Consider the following 19240-nt stretch of genomic DNA (forward strand, 5'->3'; position numbering starts at 1 on the left):
ACAGGGACTCCTACTCCCAGGTGAAACAAACCAAATGTGCCAACCTGAGTAAAGGTGGTAAGTAAAACCATGAGGATTTAGATTTGAATTTTAAAAGTCCATCCTTTTCCATTCATTCACTCTGCTGCCTCTCTCTTCCAAATAGGACAATCCAGTATAAAACAGGACTCATCCACTTAGTCTCCAAAGATGAGAATGGACGAATCACAAGGCTAGCAAGTGTGAAGACATCACTAGAAGTGTTTAAGTTGCTTCCCCATTTGGTCATTATCGAGGGTAGAAATATGGTTAAGCCCAGGCACCAGAGCCAGGCTGCAAAGTGTAAATCCTATTGAGTAGTTGACATGTAAACATTTTCTCAAACATATTTAAAACCATACTGTCTCTGTTATGACAGAGTCACAAACAAAATCATAACAAATATTTTGAAAGTTATTTCTAAAATTCAGTGTTCTTAAATTTTGAAAGTTATTTATCTATTAACTGTCAAGAACTATGGAGTAGGAGCAAAAATTTTTGATATGTAAAGTAAATGTTTGTAGGAAAATATAGAAGTAATTAATTAATTAATAAAAAATCCTGGGCACATCACTAAGTTGCTATGAGACTTTGAGAAAAATAATTCATGCATTTGTGGAGACCAGCAGTTGGAGTAATGGCTATATGTTGCTGGACCCCCATTTAGTCAACCGTGGATCGAGTCCCAGATTTAGTGGCTTAAACTCACACGGGGCATGTATGCATGTGTGCGTACCCAAGATCCCCAGAAGAGAATGGAGGAGAAGGGATTGCGGCATGGCCATACCCCCTGGGGAGGTGATTTCTCGCTTTCTGTCTCTCTGTCTCTCCCTGTCTTTCTGGGGAGCACCCACATCCTCTAGCAAAATTCTCCCTAAAAAAAAAAAAAAAATCATGCATTTATGTCTCAGATTATTCCCTTCAAAGAGGCAGATGGATGGTACCATAGCATGTGATAGCAACAACAGGATTAAAAGTCAAAATAAGTGAGTTGTATGCACAATGGTACGTGTTCAATAAAGATTAGCAGTTATCTTTAACATAGCAATAGACTAAGAACAAGACTTTCATATTTTGGCCGGCTTGTCCTTATTTTATACAGAGGTCATAGGTCTCAATGAATGCCATGCAAACCAAGTTTGTTCCACACACTTGGAATGTTTGCATGTTGGACACTATTTGGTCTAGCTAAAGCAGGTTTTCCATTACAAGGTACACTTGGGGGATGGCGATCTCTCCCCATGCTTCACTGTAAAGGCTGGGGCACACTCTAAAATTACCTAATGATACTATTTATTTTTCTCTTCATCAAATAACAACAAATAACAACTCAAAAATCGACCACTTGCCTATTGAATCCACACAATGCCAATTAACTTATTTTTCTGACACAGCTAACTGCATTGCAGACATTCTATGAATCTGTTGACGCTGCACTCAATTTCAATAGAAAAACAGGAGTCTTCAGTAAAAAGCAGTGGGAAGAAGAAAGAACTTGCAATAAGGTCAATTTGATTTCTCACATAACAAAGTGTTACATTTTATTGTGAATAGCAAAAATCAGGGTCAGTAATATTGCTTCCAATCAGAAGCAATGTTTTTGTGACTTTTATGTGCATTTAACTGACAGACTAAATGAGTTTTATCACTGCTTGTCTCTGTGTCCTCCAAAATGGATTAACAAGCTCTCAATCTTTTTAAAATTGTTTTATTTAACTTCATTTATTCATTCACTTATTTTAATTTGACTAGAGAGGGAGAGAGAGAGAAATTTAGAAAGCAAGCTGCCAGCAGGTCTGGGATTTGAACTGTGGTTGGCCATGTGGGAGTCCAGCACCCTTAACCACCACGCCACCTGCTGGCCCCAACAACGTCTCAATCTTCACCCAGTATATATGAACCATTTAAAGTATTATAGTACCATGAAATTGATGATCTATAAAATAAACCTCGTCCAAGACCCATATGTAATAAATGAAGAAACAGACATTGAAATCACATTCCTATCTTTTAGCCTTTGTACTTCAACTTACTTAAATCCCCCAAGCACATCTATTTTTTTCCTCTCCGATCTTGAGACCAGACACACCATCTTGGTGGACACTGGACTAATCAGTGGTACTGTGGATATTTGATTCGTTGAGGCAATGAGGAAACAATGAAGTGTTGTTAGGAGAAGGAACCAGAGAAGTGGCTCCAATCTATGTGTCACTTACCATCTCTGAGATCTTGGGGAAATCAATCATTCTGCCTCTGTTGCCTGTAAACTGCGAACAATAAAATCTTTATCTTTTTCAGACACCGCTAGTTGAGTATCTGTGAGATTGTGACCTCTGAGATCTCATTCTAGTGTTACTTCTTACAAATGTTTATGCCGCCAATCTGCACTCCACGTTCACTATATAGGTGTTCTAGGTGCTGGGGGACAGAATGAATATGACAAAATTCTCCTCTCATAGAACTTATACTACAAATAAGCTTTTAAGATGGTTGTGTGTAGAGTGTTATTGAAAATTGAAAGGAACTCTAAAAATACGTATTTATATTAAAGATGATGGGTGTGTGGCAGCTGTTTCTATGTCATTGAGGCCCTTTTTTTTTTTCTGTTGCTAGTTCACTACTAAATTATGATACACAGACATAAAAGATAGAGTAGCCAAAAGAAGAATTTCTGGGGAGAAATAGTATACCTACAGTAAGTAGATTTAGTCTGAAAGAAGATATTCTCCCCTCTGAGTTATTTTAGTTTTCTTCAAAAACAGTAATTATCTTTCTGGACTCAGAATACTTTCAAACTATAATAAACAGCCATATATTAACAGAAATTACCGGTAGTTTCACAATATACAGAAAAGTACTTTTTTTATTGCCAGAAGGTATGTGTACTCACCAGAGAGAGAGAAAAAGAGAGAGAAAAAGAGAGAGGGAGAAAGCATTCCCCAGTGAGGTGTGGTCATGCTGTAATCCTTTCTCCTCCATTTCTCCATCCTGTAGAGATTGGGGCACTCACACCGATGCACCTCGCACATTTCTCAAGCCACTGAAGACAGGATTAAAATCATGAGCAGCCATGTGGGATTCAGTTCTCTTTACCACTGGGCCTTGGGGCCAGCCCTGTTTCACTTTTAATAATGGGTTCTATTTCTGTCTTCTTTTTGTGAGTATAAAAGTGGGAGGAATATAATGACAACTGATAGACTATTTTAAAAATTTAACTTTATTATTATTATGATGATGATGATTTTCCAACTTGACCAGAGAGAAACAGAGAGAGAGAGAGAGGGAGGGAAAGTAAGAAAGCAAGCTACAAGGTCCAGGATTCGAACAGCAGTCAACCATGTGGGAGTCCAGCACTTTCAATCGCCAGGTCACCTGCAAACCCCAATATAGTATTTTACACAAAAATCTATTGTATCTATTTTCATGTCATTTCGTATCCTTTTAAAATGTCTAACTAGTATTTCTTTATGTCAACTTACCCCATATTATCTGTAAACCACCCTCATTTTTCTTTTTGAGAGGGCAAGAGAGAGAGACAGAGAGAGAGGTAATTTTGACAGGTTCTCACTGTCGTGATTCTCTGCCCTCTCCTCCTGGTTAGCTGGGATTGCAGGCACACCACAGTCTGTTTATTTAGGTTGGTTTATGATCTGGACCCACACCTCACATGTAGCCCTAGCCTCACACAGCCCCACCTGACCCCTTCTATCACCCCAACCCAGGTGATAAAAGCTTGCTTTTTTGTGTGGGTCAATGAAATTTTTCTCATTTTTTTGTTGTAAATCATGATGCAACAACTGCTTTTGCTCATAAGTCATTGTCTGTTAAACTTTGTCTCAGTACAGATTACATAAAAGGAAATGTATTGGACCAAAAGGCAGGACATTTTTAAAGCTCTGGATGTATCTTAGAAAATTCATGTCTTGGGACCAGCAGATAGCATAATGGCTAAGTTGCTGGACTCCCATGTAGTCGACCATGGCTCGAGTCCTGGACCTGGTGGCTTAAATTCATGCCGGGCGCATGTGTGTGTGTGTGCCCAAGATCCCGAGAGGAGAATGGAGGAGAAGGGATTGTGGCGTGGCCATCCCCCCCAGTGAGGTGATTTCTCGCTTTCTGTCTCTGTCTCTCTCTTTCTTGCGAGTGCTCATGTCCTATAGCAAAAACCTCGCCAAAGAAAAAAAAAAAAAGAAGAAAGAAAGGAAGTACTAATTTAAGTTCTTATCACCAATATCTATCATATCTATCAGAGCAAACTCACTTTCAAACTGCAAATGATCACACAGTGTGCATCATCTTTTCCACCTGTATCCATAATGCCTTTAGGAACGGGATTGCCATGTAGTTGATACAAGTAGACATCCACTCCAGTTGTCAATATTAGAGAAATCTGGGAGACACTGGGTGGGCCATGGGCCTTGAGAAAAAGATATCAATTTAAAGGATTTTTTCAAAGACCTTAAGAAAAACTGTTTTTCCAAGAAGTAGAAGAGTTGAGAATTCTCAAGTAAGCTTACCTCATTTTCTTAGGAAAAGGCCTTTTATTCAGATTCCCTGCTATGTATATGGAGAAGGAAATCAAAGGAAAATTTAAGATGAAATGATCGAGGGGGCCTAGACTTGAATTAAAGTCCATCAGCCCCTGTGCTTTTGACTTAAGCCAAGTGGCTGTAGAACATGAAACCAACGGGAGGAAGTATGAATGAGAACAGAAATGAAATTTTCATGTTCTACAAAGAAGAATTCATCTTATCAGGAAGCTAAAAACACTCAGAAATGTGCACTGCAGATTCTGAGGCTAAGGGGACCAGCTGGATGGGAACAATTGGAAGCATATGCCATAGAGACCTCTAAAAGTTGACCTCTGGAGACTTGCTCTATAAATCATGAGAGCTCACTGAAGGGAAAGGATCACATCACTGTCAAACAGTGCTATTGCAATGTGACTGTGTCCAAAAGCCTGCATATCACCAAGTAATTCTCTTGTGCTTAAGAATTAGCTGCCTAGTCACCTCAAAATACCTAATCTCTTGTGCCAGCCAGTGGTGAACTGATAATACGATTTGTTGAATTGTAAATGTCCAACTCACTGATCCACCTGGAATCCAGGAACTTGTTGGATAGGCTTCCTAGCATGGCACTGTTTATTCAATTTCCAAATAGTGCAGTTTAAATTGGAGTAGCAGGACCCAGCAGGTAGCATGGTGGTTGGGGCACTGGACTCCCACAGATCTGACCATGGTTTGAGTCCCAGACCTGGAGACTTGCTTTCTCACTTTCTCTCTCTCTTTGTCTTTATCTGGTTAAATTAAATAATAGTAGTAATAATAATAATAGAATAAATATTTTAAAATAAATAAATAGGAGTAGCAATATTAAATGGCACAATATAAGAAGAAACTTTTATTTAAAAATTAGGAGTATATTCTTTCAAGAATTTACTTAATATATTATTCACAAGTACTGTTCACTCCATTGCCTGCACAATTTTATTCTTTCTTTTTCATTTCTTATTTTGTAGTGTCATTTGTTTCATTTATACTTTTTTAAATAGATTTGTTTTATCTCTAAGACAGAGAGAGAGAGCACCCTCAACAGAATCTTGATAACACAATCTATCCCTGGCCTTCAGCCAGCTCCGGATCATGGATAAGTGTGGGCCTGGCATATTCAAGGAGGCCTCCAGACTCAAGAAAGGGTCATTTCCTCTTTTATGGTGCATTTACTTCTAGGATTATGTGTGGGAAACATGTAAGGTGTCTTCAAATAATAATAAATGAGTTTTATGCAAAAACTATGCATGGATTTCAAATTTTTTGACCCAAAATGAACTCACACTTTTTTTTTCTCAAGTTTGCTATAGGATGTGTGCACTCACTCACCGGAGGGAGAGAAAGCAAGAAAGAGAAAGCAAGAAAGCACCTCACAAGGGGGACAGCCAAGCCACAATCCCTTCTTCTCCATGCTCCTCCTGGTATTCGGGGTACACACACACATATTCCGAGTGTATTTCTCAAATTGCCAGGGCAGAGGCTCGAACGACATGCAAAGATATGTGGGATCCAGCTGCCTTAACCTCCATGCCACTGACTGGTCCTAAACTCGTACTTTAATTCCATTTTTTCATATCCTTTTGAAATCCCCTCGTACACACATAGACTTAGAGGACCACCCCTCAATGCTGTGCACATGGTGATACTTTCTTATCTCCAGACACATTCTTTCCCTTGCTGTCCACCTTCCTTCTCATTCATTAGCTCACTATCTCTCCATACTTTCTCTCACCCATTCAATGACCTGGGCTTCTACACATTTGCTCTCCTATAGTATGAATATGTAAATAGCAGGTAATACGCATTCATGTCTAGACACAAACACATATATCTGGGCCCTTCTAGGAAGCTCTGTTTTGCCCCTCCTCCTTTTGGGAGGTGGCTTGGCACTTTACATCTCCTCAAGTTCAGTTGACAGTGGTGGTGAAGTAAGTAGATTTAACTGAAAGTTTAATAAAAACGAGGAAATTATTCCATCGACCGCACAGAAAACAATGAAAGAATTAATAAAACTATAAAGCATATCAGTTATTTTCTGAAGCAACTCATCCAACATCATTAGGCTCATTCCTCTCCCTTTACCTTGAGACTCCTTTCTACAATCATTTCAGCCTATTTTCTCCCCTAGTTCTCCATTTCCCTTCTTCATGGGAAGCAACCGAGGTATCCATTGGGTTCTCCAACTCCTAATAGATATACTGTCCTTTTGTTTGTTTGTTTTTTCAGATGGGTTCTCACTATGTCAAGATCCTCCTCTCTCAGCCTGCCTCGGCCTCAGAGTAACAGCATCACCAGCACCTACTACTGCAGCTGGGCCACAGTGTATTCCCTTTACACAGGAATGGGGGAACAACCCCACATGAGTGTGTTGCAGCCTCTCTCTGATATGACCTCTACACATGTGAATACCAGGTAGAAAATTGCCAGGTTTAAAGACCTGTTTTAGTACAATGCATCTACTTTATCCTTATACATTAGCTACACCTAGTCATGCACACTTATATACAGAGAGAGAGGAGAGAGAGAGAGAGCAAGCCTTAGACTGGGAAATAATGTGTGAATTTCTTCTGTTAACAAAACACTCTCTGGCCCTTTCTTAATCCATGGGCTATTCTCAAGACCTTATACTTCTTGACAGTGACCTCTCCACACTGTACAAATTCACTGGCTTCTTCTACCCCTAAATGGTTATCTATAATATGACATACAAGTGTTTAAGAGCTTATTTTTACAATACTACAAGTGCAGGTAGAGATGTAGTCCTATTATAAAATACCGTGATGTAAATTATATTTGTAGCCTCTGTCAGAAAGGAAATGAAACTCTATTATTATAAATAGTAGTAAGGAGTTCCCACGTAGCACATTATTTTCTATTATCACATCTGATGCCTAGTTTCTTTTGTTGTTTTTGCTTTAGGTTTTGGCCAGGGCATGTTCATTCATTGGAGAGAGACAGAGAAAGACAATGAGAGAAAGAAAGTGAGAATTCCCTCCTTGAGGGGGATGGCCACACTGTAATCCCTTCTCTTCCATTCTCCTCTCAGGATTGGGGGCACATACACACACATTCTGGGCGTGATTTTCAAGCCACTGGGTCTGGGACTTGAACCACAGTTAACCACGAAGGAGTCGAGTGCATTAACCAACTTGCCACTTGCTGACCCCTGATGTTTAGTTTAATATAATATCATTGTTGTTAATGGAAAAATTAAGTTACAATTCACACAAAAAAGGGACATGCTTACAGTAGAATATTTAAACTTTCAGCAGTTACAGTTCCATAAATCACTTCTGATTTGCTGTTAAGTGGGTTTTTCTTTTCTTTTTTTTTTTTTTGGTTCAAAAGAATTATAGATAGATATGGATGATACAGATATAGATACAGTCATCCTCATAACACCATCTATATTATAGGTAGATAAAGATCATATAAATCTAGCACAGTCATCCTCATTATTGGGGCAGGAGGTTGGTTCCAGGAGACCCAGGATTACCAAAATCATCAGTTGGTCACGTCTCTTATATAAAATGGCATTGTATTTGCACACAATCTCCCATATATTTTAAATCATCATTAGAGTACTTATAATACCATGTAATTGCTATGTAAATAGTTATTATACTGTATTGTTTAGGCAATAATAATAACAAGGAAAAAGTCTAATTGTGTTCATTATAGATATCACAGGTTTGGTTTGTTTTTTTTTTAATATTTTGCATCCTCAGTTGTTGACTCCAGGAATATGGATCGCATGCATACAGAGAGCCTACTGTAGAGAGAGAATCAGCTGTTGTGATCTAAATTGTATCTCCCCTAGAAATCCTTGCTAAATCCCTAGTCTTTTACCTCAGAGACTGAAAGTTTTGGAGACTGTCTTAAAAAGGCAGTTAAATTAAGATGAGGTCATTACGATGGGCCCTAATCCAATATGATTGGTGCCTTTATAAGGAGAGGAGGGTAGAACCCAGACACAAAAAGGGAGGATGCAGAAAGACAGCTCATCTATAAGCCAAGAAGACTCTTTAAGTCCTTGAGTCCTCTTTCTTAAGAAGATGACAACCAGCCTCCAGAACCGAGGAAAGGTATTTCTATTGTTCAAGCCACACATTCACTGCAATTTCATTACAGTAGCCCTAGCGAACTAATACATCAGCATGGCTTATTCATTTGGATTAAGGTTGGAAAGCAATGTTTTTCTATTTTCTGTTGAATGAAAATAATTTTCAAAAGCTTTCAAGAGAGAGTGCTGTGAATGCTTCAACCTGTTGTAAATATCTCTGGGCCTTGACTCCTTACATGAGTGGCCAGTCGGATACCAGGAACAGTTTTACCTGCCACAAGCTCTTTGGATTTCTGACGAGCTCTTCCACAAACAGTATTTACTCCTCTAGAAAAAGTTATTTGGTTTGTCTTTTATTTATTTTTTCACTGTGTCTGTGTGCTGAACAACAGCCAGCCTGCTTTGACTTCCCTGTAGGTTCCCAGAGGTTTTGCATCAGTGCAAAGCTGAGTACAGTCACCAGGAGTGTGTGAAGTGTCCCCATTGGCAGTGCTTGTTACCAGGACAGCAACAGCAGTGCCTGGATTCTGTGAAACCCCAGAGTCTTTGTGGATCTCATGGGAGAGAGACGAGTCTCAAGAATCCAGCCCAGGACCCAGTCTGAGAGGTCACAGAGTGTAATAGGGAGTTCTGTGTTACTCGCTTTTCCTACTCTCAAGGAATGTAGCTCTTGAAAGGATCTCAGCTTGAGAAATGCAGCAGTAGAAACTATTTGGCTTCAGTGCAAGTATTAAACAAGACGAGCTTGGGCCAAAGTTATGGGACAGGACTCAATCATAAATGAGGTCGAATATGCTTATATAAATGTTTTAGGATTATTATTGAAACAGAAAATTAATTTCTTTTGAATACGCAGAGATCCCCAGGGAGCACTTGGTTTGAGAAGCACTAGTACAAAAGAAAATAACTGGAAACAGACTGTTCCAACTGTAAATTCAATCTGACCACTTACTGGCTAGGTGCCCTTGTGCAAATCACTACCTAGTGTCTAGTTTGTAAAATGTTAAGGGAACTCCTTAGGGCTGCTGTGAGGATAAAGCGAGACCATGCATGCTAAAGGCTAAGTACAATGCCAGTCAGATCATAAATAATAACTAGGCACTTCTATTACAATGCTCAATAGAAAACATTAGCTACAACTTAAAACCCAGTTGAAATTCTCAATCTAGAAGGGAGAAACGCCAAGGCTTTGGGGGGAAAGTAGGTCCCTCAATCCAGTAACTCATTAGTGTGAACACTGTTCTATTATACAGCCTTCCTTAATACTAATTATTATATCACTGTTTTGTGTGTGCACAGCTAATGAGCCTCTGAGCATGGAATTTACCCAGGGAGATGAAAGCAGACACACAATGTGAAGTAAACCCTACAAATATTTATAGTTCCTAGTTCTCACATCTGCCCTGCCAATTAGGACCAAAAATTCTGTAATAAGGATGGGAGTTAAATATGCAGGTAAGCTCGTTGTGCTTGAGAAGTGAATTCTCTGTACCTATTGGAAGTCAGTGAATGAATGATGTGCCCTAGTGAGCCAGACCAAGACAATTTAACTGAATTTGTTCATTCATTCATCCCAGTTAGTACTCTTCATTGAGTTCCTCTCACAGACCAGGAATGGGGAGATGCAGTAACTTACAAAGGCAAATCCAATGGCAAATAAAACAAATTCACAGTGAGTTTTCATGTTAGGAGAAGAAAGTGCGCACTCAGAACAGCGGAATGAATACCTTATCAGAGGAGGGACACAGCCAAGAAAAGGCGGTCACTTCTTTTTGGGGAAGGGAAATCTGGCAAGATTTAACACTGACCTCTTTTCTAGGCCTTGAGAAAAACGAGCTCTATGTCCAGGGTCTTCGAACTTACCCTTGATGCATTCAGAACGTTCCATTCTCTATCTTCAAGACCACATTCAAAGGTTACCTTCTCAAAGAGGCTTTTCCCAGTTACTCTTTCTAACCACTTCTCTCTCAGTCACTATCACTTGGCTCTATTCAGGTTTTGGTTTTGGTTTTTGGTTTTTTTGGTTTTTTTTTTGGGGGGGTGGGGGGGAGTTGGCACAGAGCATGTACTCACCAGAGAAAGGAAAAGTGAGAAATCACCCTTTGGGGAGATGACCACACAGCAATTCCTTTTTCTTCCTTCTCCTCTCAAGATCTCAGCCATGAATGCACATGCACCTGGCATGATTTTTTAATCCAGAGTTTGGGGATCAAATCGTGGTTGACCATGTGAGAGTCCAGTGCCTTAACCACCATGCCACCTACTGGCCTTAACTCGGCTCCATTTAGTTTTTAAGATCACTTATTTCATAGTGTACTTATCATAATTAGAATATTATTTATTTCATTTGGTCTTCATCATCTACTCAATGCCATCACCACTAGAACATAATAAGAACTTGTTTTCATAGTCTTATTATAAAAACAGTAAGGAGTACTATTTTTTTTTCGTTTCTAACATTCTGTTTGCTTCATTGCAACTTCTGAATAGATTTTATAAAATAAATAAATAAATAAATGAATCAGAAACAGTGCCCAAAGATCCTACACTACCTTATTTCATAGCATTGTTGCTTTACATGGTACTTTGGGATTTATCCCTCTGCTTCTACTCACTATGAGTTCATTAAAGTTATTCATTTATCCCTAGTGCTAACTCTAGCACACCACACTCATTCAACAAATACTTGCTGCATGAACAAGCTAAGTTATACTGAATGAGCAAAGTCTATGAAGGAGGGAAAGAAGACAGTTCTGGGCTGCAAGAAACACAGGGGCAGAGAAATGGTCAAATGAAAAAATCATGGCCATTCAGCTATCTCCTGGAGTCTGGGAGTTTGGCACAGCTAAGACAGAACCTACAGGCAATGTAGAGAGCAATGATCAGACAAGGGCCAGGTCAGGATCATGCATCGGAAGAATGCCCCAGAAAGGCATCAGGATGGGCCTGGAATTCATTATCTTTCTTAGAGGAGGAACTTAGGAACCTGTATTGAATAGATAAAAGGGAAGGATCCATATGCAGGATCTAGAATGCAGGAGATCTAAAATTAACTGCCTCATATCAAAGTCCTGGTCCCACTACATTTTAGTTATTTAACCTTATCCTAGGCATCTCACTACTCTAAAGCTTCAGTTTCCTCATACATAATATTGGAGATGATAATAGTAACTGTTTCACAGAGTTTCATGAATACTAAATAATACCATGTACTGAATTATATTCCAAACACAGTGGGTTCTTAATAACTACCAACTTCAACTATTATTATAATTACCATAGTTCTTTTGTCTAAAATGGTGTTGAGGGCAACACCCACCTCAAGAAATTCATTTGAAAGAAGGAAACCAGTTTCAACACTGCAGCAAACTTTTTTTTATCTAAAATACTTCATTTCATCCTAAGAACCATGTTATAAGATACTCACTGTTGACCATAAATTACAGAAAAAAAAAAAACGTATCATTCAAATAAAAAGGGGCAGAAGGTCAGCAGGTGACATGGTGGTTAAGGATAACTGTGGTTCGAGCCCCAATCCAGTGGCTTGAAAATCACTCCAAGTGTGTGTGCATATATGCCTAAAATCCTGAGAGGAGAACAGAGAAGAGATTTGGGCATGGCCAATCCCACTGGAGGTGATTTCTCACTTTCCCTCTCTGAGTCTCTCTCTATCTCTCTCCAGTGAGGCAAAATCCTAGGAAAGGGAGGGGGCAGAATTAGATCTTCTCATTTTGAGTATACTATTGTATCTGGAAAATAAAATGTAGGTGCTAAAAGATATTTCCATAAGGAGAATAAAAAAGAAATAAAAACTGTGAGACCTAACTGAGCAAGCGTTTCCCTCTGATCAAGAACATAATTCCCACAAAGCATCCCATACTGCCTCTTCTGGTCAAATGCAGGGGCAATAATCCCCAACCCAACCTCATCAGGGGATCTCAGGGATAGGGGGCCATCCCAGTGGGAGTCTGCCCCTTCACCTCTCTCAACACAATTGAAAGTGTCCCAGCCTAGCACAGCCCATCCACAAAGGGTTGCCATGCTTATTCCTAAGGGATGTCAGGGTGCCCAGGACATAGAAAGAAATGTTGGGAAACTTATTTTATTTTTAAAAGAACTAACAAAAGAATCTATTTAGCTAAGACAGAATTAAGAATGCTGGGAATATCACTTTCCTGACCCCCTTTTCACATTTAATAATCAGCTGCCAAAAGCTGTGTCCTGCACACAGTTGAGTCTTGCACTTAGACAGTTGCCGTTCTTTTGATCTTTAAAGATGAATTGTCAGACCTAAGAGAAGGCTAGGCAACTGTCCAAAAAAGAGCAACAAGATGGCAAAACTTTGAGAAATAGCTGAGAATAAAAAGACTTGGGGTTAGCATGAGCAGGGAAATTTAACAAGCATGGGGTAGTAGCAGAGTGTATTCATATAGAAAGTAGGAGGGATTAACATTCCTTCCCCGAACCACCCATAACACAGACATCCCACCCTGTGTTCCCATCTCTACTTGACACTGTGTGAGAACATCCCTCTGCCAAACTCAGAGGCTGATATGAGTGTCCTGCTGGCTCGTCATACCAAAAGGAGCTTCACAATGCTCCTTATGTATGCATCTTATTATAATTTTTTAATTTGCCATCTGATGTATGTGTTTGCCATGGAAAGACAGACAGAGAGAAAGAGAGAGCGAGAGAGCACACCCTCCCCCTCCCAGTAGAATGGTCATACCACAGTTCCTTCTACTCCATTTCTTTCTCCTTTTCAGGATTTTGGGCATGCACATGCATATACACACATGCCTGGCATGCTTTTAAAGCTGCTGGGTCTACACTTGAACTGTGCAGTTGACCATGTGGGATTCAGGCCACAGGCTGGCCTTATGCATCTTAGTTTTTAAAATGGCAGCTCGGACCACATGTTGGTGCAATGGTAAACATGATGCCCTGTGAGACCATCCCACACAGGAAAGTTCCTGATTCAAGTCTAGTGACCTCCCTGAGTGCTGGTCATGTGTTTGCCTTCAATCCAGGGCTGGCTAAGGTGGAAGTAGATTGCAGTGTTGAGACTGTTGGAGTGCTATCTCTCTGTCTCTTATTCATGGGACAAATAAATAAACTTAAAAAAAGTTTTAATGCCAGAGAGCATGTGCCAGAGAGACAGACAGAGAAAGGGAGAAAACATTCCTCAATGAGATGTGGTTACACTGTGACCTCTTTTCCATTTCTTCATTCTGTTGGGATTTGGGACCATGCACATACTTTTCCCTGGCAGGTTTTTAAAGATTTCAGGGCCAGGTTTCAATTTGCAGTTAGCCATGTAGGATCTGGATCCCTTAACCACCAGGACAGTTGGCTGGTCTCAAAAATAAATAATTTAAAAATGAAAAAAATATTAAAACTGTAAGAAAGCATGTAGTGGGGGGAGGAGGAAGCAAATAATTAATTGTGGACAATAATCTGAGATCCTGGAATGTTCCAAGATGATCATTAGCATATCACCTGTGGCCTCTAGGAAAATCTCAGCTCATATGGAAGACTCACACAAGCCTCTGCCTCACCCTCAGCTTCTATGCTCCAGTGACAATTCCTAGAAGTCTATTCTTCAGTGAGTATCCATTCACACAGATGCCATGGCTTTCCTACAGACAAGTCCATGTGGAAAACCCCCAGCTCTGCACTGTGTTTTGGTCATCTTCTAATTCCTCTGTAAGACCACTCTCTAAAAGGACCCCTGGAAAAGGAAAAGTTATTTGCCCTCAGAAGAGGTCTCTGCCCTTTCTAGACTAACCATAGACTAACTCTTATTTCCAACCTTCTTCATTATTCACTGATCAACTATCCCCACAGGAAAAAAAAAATCACCAATAAATCCAAAGAGAAGAGACCTAACTCTCTTCACAGTGTGATGTTCAACTGTCCTAATGTAAGATTGTTCTTGGCAACGTTTTCTTTATGAGGTGGCATCAATGTCCCATCTACCTCATAGAAGAAATGGGTTAAGTCTGATGACATACTTCAACACATTCCAACATTCCCACGCACTCTGTGGCAGATGAGTTCACAAAATACCAATTCAAGGCCCTTTCAACTTTCCTCCTTGTATTCAGAGGTAAAGTCTAGACAGTAACACACACTTCCCAGACTTCCTTACAGCAAGATTTTCCATGTAATGCAGTTTCTATCAATCAGGCATCATTAGATGAAATATGAAAGTAGAAATGAGTCTTTTGAAGAAGGGACTAAATCTGGGGATATCCCAGTAAGAAAGATAGTGGAAATGTCTGGCTTTGTAGAGGTTAGTTATTGGCATTCTACGTGCTGAGCAGAGGATAATTTGAGCAGAAGGTTTCCTGCTAAATCAGTCACATCTGGTGTGATTAAATATTTCTCCTGGGTCTGTTGTCTTTGGCTACATTGTTCTTGGCCTCACAGCACCAAACATAGATCTTCTAACCCTCCTAGAGATTCTTTGAACTATATAATACCCTTGAATAAATCCTATTCTGCTTAACCAGCAAGAACAGACCTTGCTGCATCTAAAAACCCTGACAAATACAGGTTTTTCTTAATGGATTAATCTTAATGAAAATTCTTAATCTCTTTTCCTAAGAAGTTAAATCTCAAGTGTCCAACACAATTGTTCACCAATTTCACAAATTTATCCCTACTAGACTCTGGCAATAATTAAGCAAATTTCAGTTACCATCTTACAGTCAAGCAATAATTCTTCCCCTGAGCATGTACAGAAAAACTATTTTCTAAATATGCATCTTTTAATCGCTAAGTATACATAACAACATCAATAATCTCTCTTCTTCTGGACAAAAAAATGCAGAAATAGAACTGTAAGTTCTCCAGATTGGATGGGATTCCCACAAAAGATAATCTTTAAGTAAAAGCTGCCAAATTGACATCCAGCATCATTGAAATTGTAGACTGAGTCTAGAGGGTAGAGTTTGCACAATAGGAAGGACTGTTCCTACACCCCAAGAAGTAACACTGTTAGACTGGGCTGTGATGATTTAGTTGTTGTTGTTTATTTATTTCTCTCTTCCATGATGGAGAGAAACAGAGAAAGACAGTGACAGAGGGCTAGTTATCCTTAACAGGTTCTTTGCGTCACAATCCAGCCCCAACTTCAGCCAGCCCCAGGTCATGGGCACATGTGCCTATGTGTTTATTGAGGAGATGTGAACCCAGAACCTTCCCACATGGTTCAGCCTCCCTGAGCATTGTGTTATTGCTGCACTACTGTCTGGCTCTCAAGAACTGTGATAAATTTGGGGACAATTTTTAACCAAGTGGACTATTAAATAATTACTTGGCATTTAGATGGCAACTCTAGATATTAAGCCTCCCCTGTCTCCTAACCTAATGTTTCAGTCTTTCAGCGTTATTAGTAGCAATCAAGACACAAAGAGCCTCCAGTCTTCCCTCATCTAACTCTGGGTAGTCACAGCCTGCCCAACATCTTTATGTCTGATCTGAAATTTAAGGAGTGTGTTTTTCCTATTAGAAATCATGCTATTTGCATACTAATCCACTATCATTTTCAAAAAAATAACGGTCAGACACCACAGCATGCAAACTCATTTCCTAAAACCAATAAACAAAATCCCAATGAACAAAACAGAGTCTGCTCATGTGTTTGATAAGTTTACTCATAAAAAAAGGTGCCTTCTGACTATGAGTTCAGTGACTTGACCGTACCAAATATTACATCTCAACATTACATTTCAACACTTACTGACTTTCCTCAGGACCACCACACTCTACATTGTTTATTTTGGAACATCTGAAACTATGCAAAGTTCCTTTCTTATAATTCCCATGTTTTAAAAAAGACAGAAGAAAATGGCACCAAAAGAGACAAAACCTAGAACTGATTTTGCTGCTAACAACAGGATGGACATGGAAGAGTCATTGATTTTCTCTGTCTTCCTTTGTTACATGACAGATCAAATAATAGGCAAGGTCCCCTGAAGCTCTACCACTTAATGGTTCTAGACAGAAAGCCATACCTAACAAACCAGAGTTTCATGAATTTAGAATACTAAGAGACAATATAAAGCAATTGAAAAGGCAGCAGGTCTTTGGTGTCAGTCCAATTTTGGATTTGAATCCTGGTTCTACCACTTGTAAGATGTGAAACCTCTGGCAAGTTTTTTAACCTCTGTGAGCCCATGGTTTTTCATACAGAAAGTAGGATAGGTATGTTTCACTACATAGAGTTGCTCAGATAATTAAATAAATGGTCAGGAGCTTCTATCATAGTGCCCAATTCCTACCTCTCTTTTTTATGTACTGAATTAAAATAAGAAAAAGCATTGATGACAAGCTTTCCTGAATAAAATAAGAAAATACTTTATAATTTCATCGCTTTTAGAAAAGTTTAGTTTTAATGACTTTTTCTGCAGCTTCCATCAGCCTTTGGAGAATTTAGTGTACAAAACCTTATGCCATTTGGTACTTATTTATTATAAAAATATTTATTCAACACTTACTATGTGCTGCTCATTATTTAGGCACAAAGAATTTGGTAGAGAACAAAATAGACCAAATTCTTGTCCTCCCAGAAATTATATTCTAGAGGATCTCTTCCAGAACAGTCTTGGAAATAAAGTGGAAAATGTCTTCTGTTTGGCATGTCAGTATCAGACTTTATGAAATTCACCTTCTCCTATTTAAAGGAACATAAAACCCAAGGAGGTTAGCTCACATCCCTATGTAATTTAGGTGAGAAATCCGCAGAGTATAAAAGAGAACATGAATTTAGAGGTAGCCAAGCCTTGTCTCTGTTATTTATTAGAGACGTTCTCTCAGGCAAATAATTATGTCAAGTTCCTCAGTTTCCTTTATAATAATAACCTACAAAAATGTATGGGACTTTATGAGATAATATACATGAGACACCCAGAACAACACCAAGGATTAGAAAAATAAAAATAAGTTCAATTTTATTATTACTTACTTTCTCATTAGTCAGAAAAAAAGAAACAATCTTAAGATTAGAGACTCACAATAAGAAAGTTGTAATACACACCCATGGTTATTTGCAGAAAGTAGTACGAAATATATACAGCTCACATTTACTACTCCTTACATTTTATTTAAGCTATAAGAAATATGTTATGGAATGTGCATGGTCTCATTAGTCTCATTTCTCTTTGACATATCTCCCTGGCTCAACTCCTACCATAAGAATATTCTTCATGGGACCAGCAGTTGGCATAATGTCTATGTCACAGGACTCCCATGTAGTCGACCGCAGTTCAAGTTCCGAACCCAGTGCCTTAAACTCATGCCGGGTGTGTGTGCATGTGTGCCCAAGATCCAGAAAGGAGAATGGAGGAGAAAGGATTGCGGTGTGGCCATCCCCCTGGGGAGTGATTTCTCACTTTCTGTCTCTCTGTCTCTGTCTTTCTGGAGAATGTATGCACCCAACAGCAAAAAACTTTTCAAAAACAAAAAACGATATTCTTCATGTAGCATTTAGTGACACTTGTATAACATTTGTATAACACAGAATAACATTTGTAAACCCCACCACCACCACCACTGTTAGGAGGGAAAAGATTGATTAGTTTTATCAAGGTATATTATACACAGAGGAGGCTGCATTTTAATGACCGATCAAATACATAACTAGTAGTTTGAAACATAGAGCTTCTGGTAATCCCATTGTCAATTAATTATATACCTTAATTCATTAATATTCATGAAATTACAAACTATATGCCCATTGGAAATATTTTTTACCATTTTTCAAGGAGAAAGTCTGAAACACACTTTTAATCTGCTTGAAATATTACTTAGATGGGAAAATGTAAAAAGGTGAAATATCCACCAGTTCAATGAAAAGGAAGATGTCATTTAATATATTTACCAAATATCTTTAGGCAATCTTTCTTGATCATAAACCCCGCTTTGTCCTGTTTATTCCAAATTTTTCAAAATGGTTCATATTTATTCAGCCCTTCTATCCCCTATCTTATAACCTTCCCAGTTCTTTTCTCTCTGTTCATTCAGTTTTTGTTTCCCCCTCCCACAGAAGAGAACAAGGTCAGTGTGTGCACACATGTGCGTGTGTACATATATGTGTTTGTGTACACTCGTGTGTAGTCCCTTGTCAATGGATTTTATTCTAGGGCAGGATTAGCTGTATCATAAAGCTTTTTAGGGAACACTTAAATTTCTAAAACTATAGATGCTGATTTGGTTGGTCTAGGTTATGTATGGGCAATGGAATTTCTATAAATTCCCACAGACAATGCTAACGCACAGCCCAGGTTGAATACTGCTGTGCTACAATGTGGAAACCTTCTTAAGTTCTTTTCATTTCCATTCTATGTTTATGTTGACTATTTCAGTTTTTCAACTGGGTTAAAAAATAAATATGAAGGCTATATATCTGAGCTTTTCCATTTTTGAAATGTGTCACTTAACAGGATGACTACTGATTTTGGTTAGATCTTTGTGGTTGTTGCTAGGCCAGTAATACTTACAAAGCTGGCACAAGCACCTACTACACCAACCTCAGTCCTAATTAACGCCTTCTCAACACACACTGCAGCAAGCAGAGATGTCTGTGATCTGGAAAGAGGGG

At 39.0% G+C, this 19240-nt stretch overlaps 1 protein-coding gene across 2 annotated transcripts in view; it reads right to left on the minus strand.

The window, feature by feature from the left end:
• Positions 1-19240, minus strand: part of PTN (pleiotrophin) — a 109505-nt gene that overhangs the window by 758 nt on the left and 89507 nt on the right. The window lies entirely within an intron of this gene.

Source organism: Tupaia chinensis, unplaced genomic scaffold, assembly GCF_000334495.1.
Source record: "Tupaia chinensis unplaced genomic scaffold, TupChi_1.0 Scaffold000140_1, whole genome shotgun sequence".
NCBI classification, from domain to species: Eukaryota; Metazoa; Chordata; class Mammalia; order Scandentia; family Tupaiidae; genus Tupaia; species Tupaia belangeri.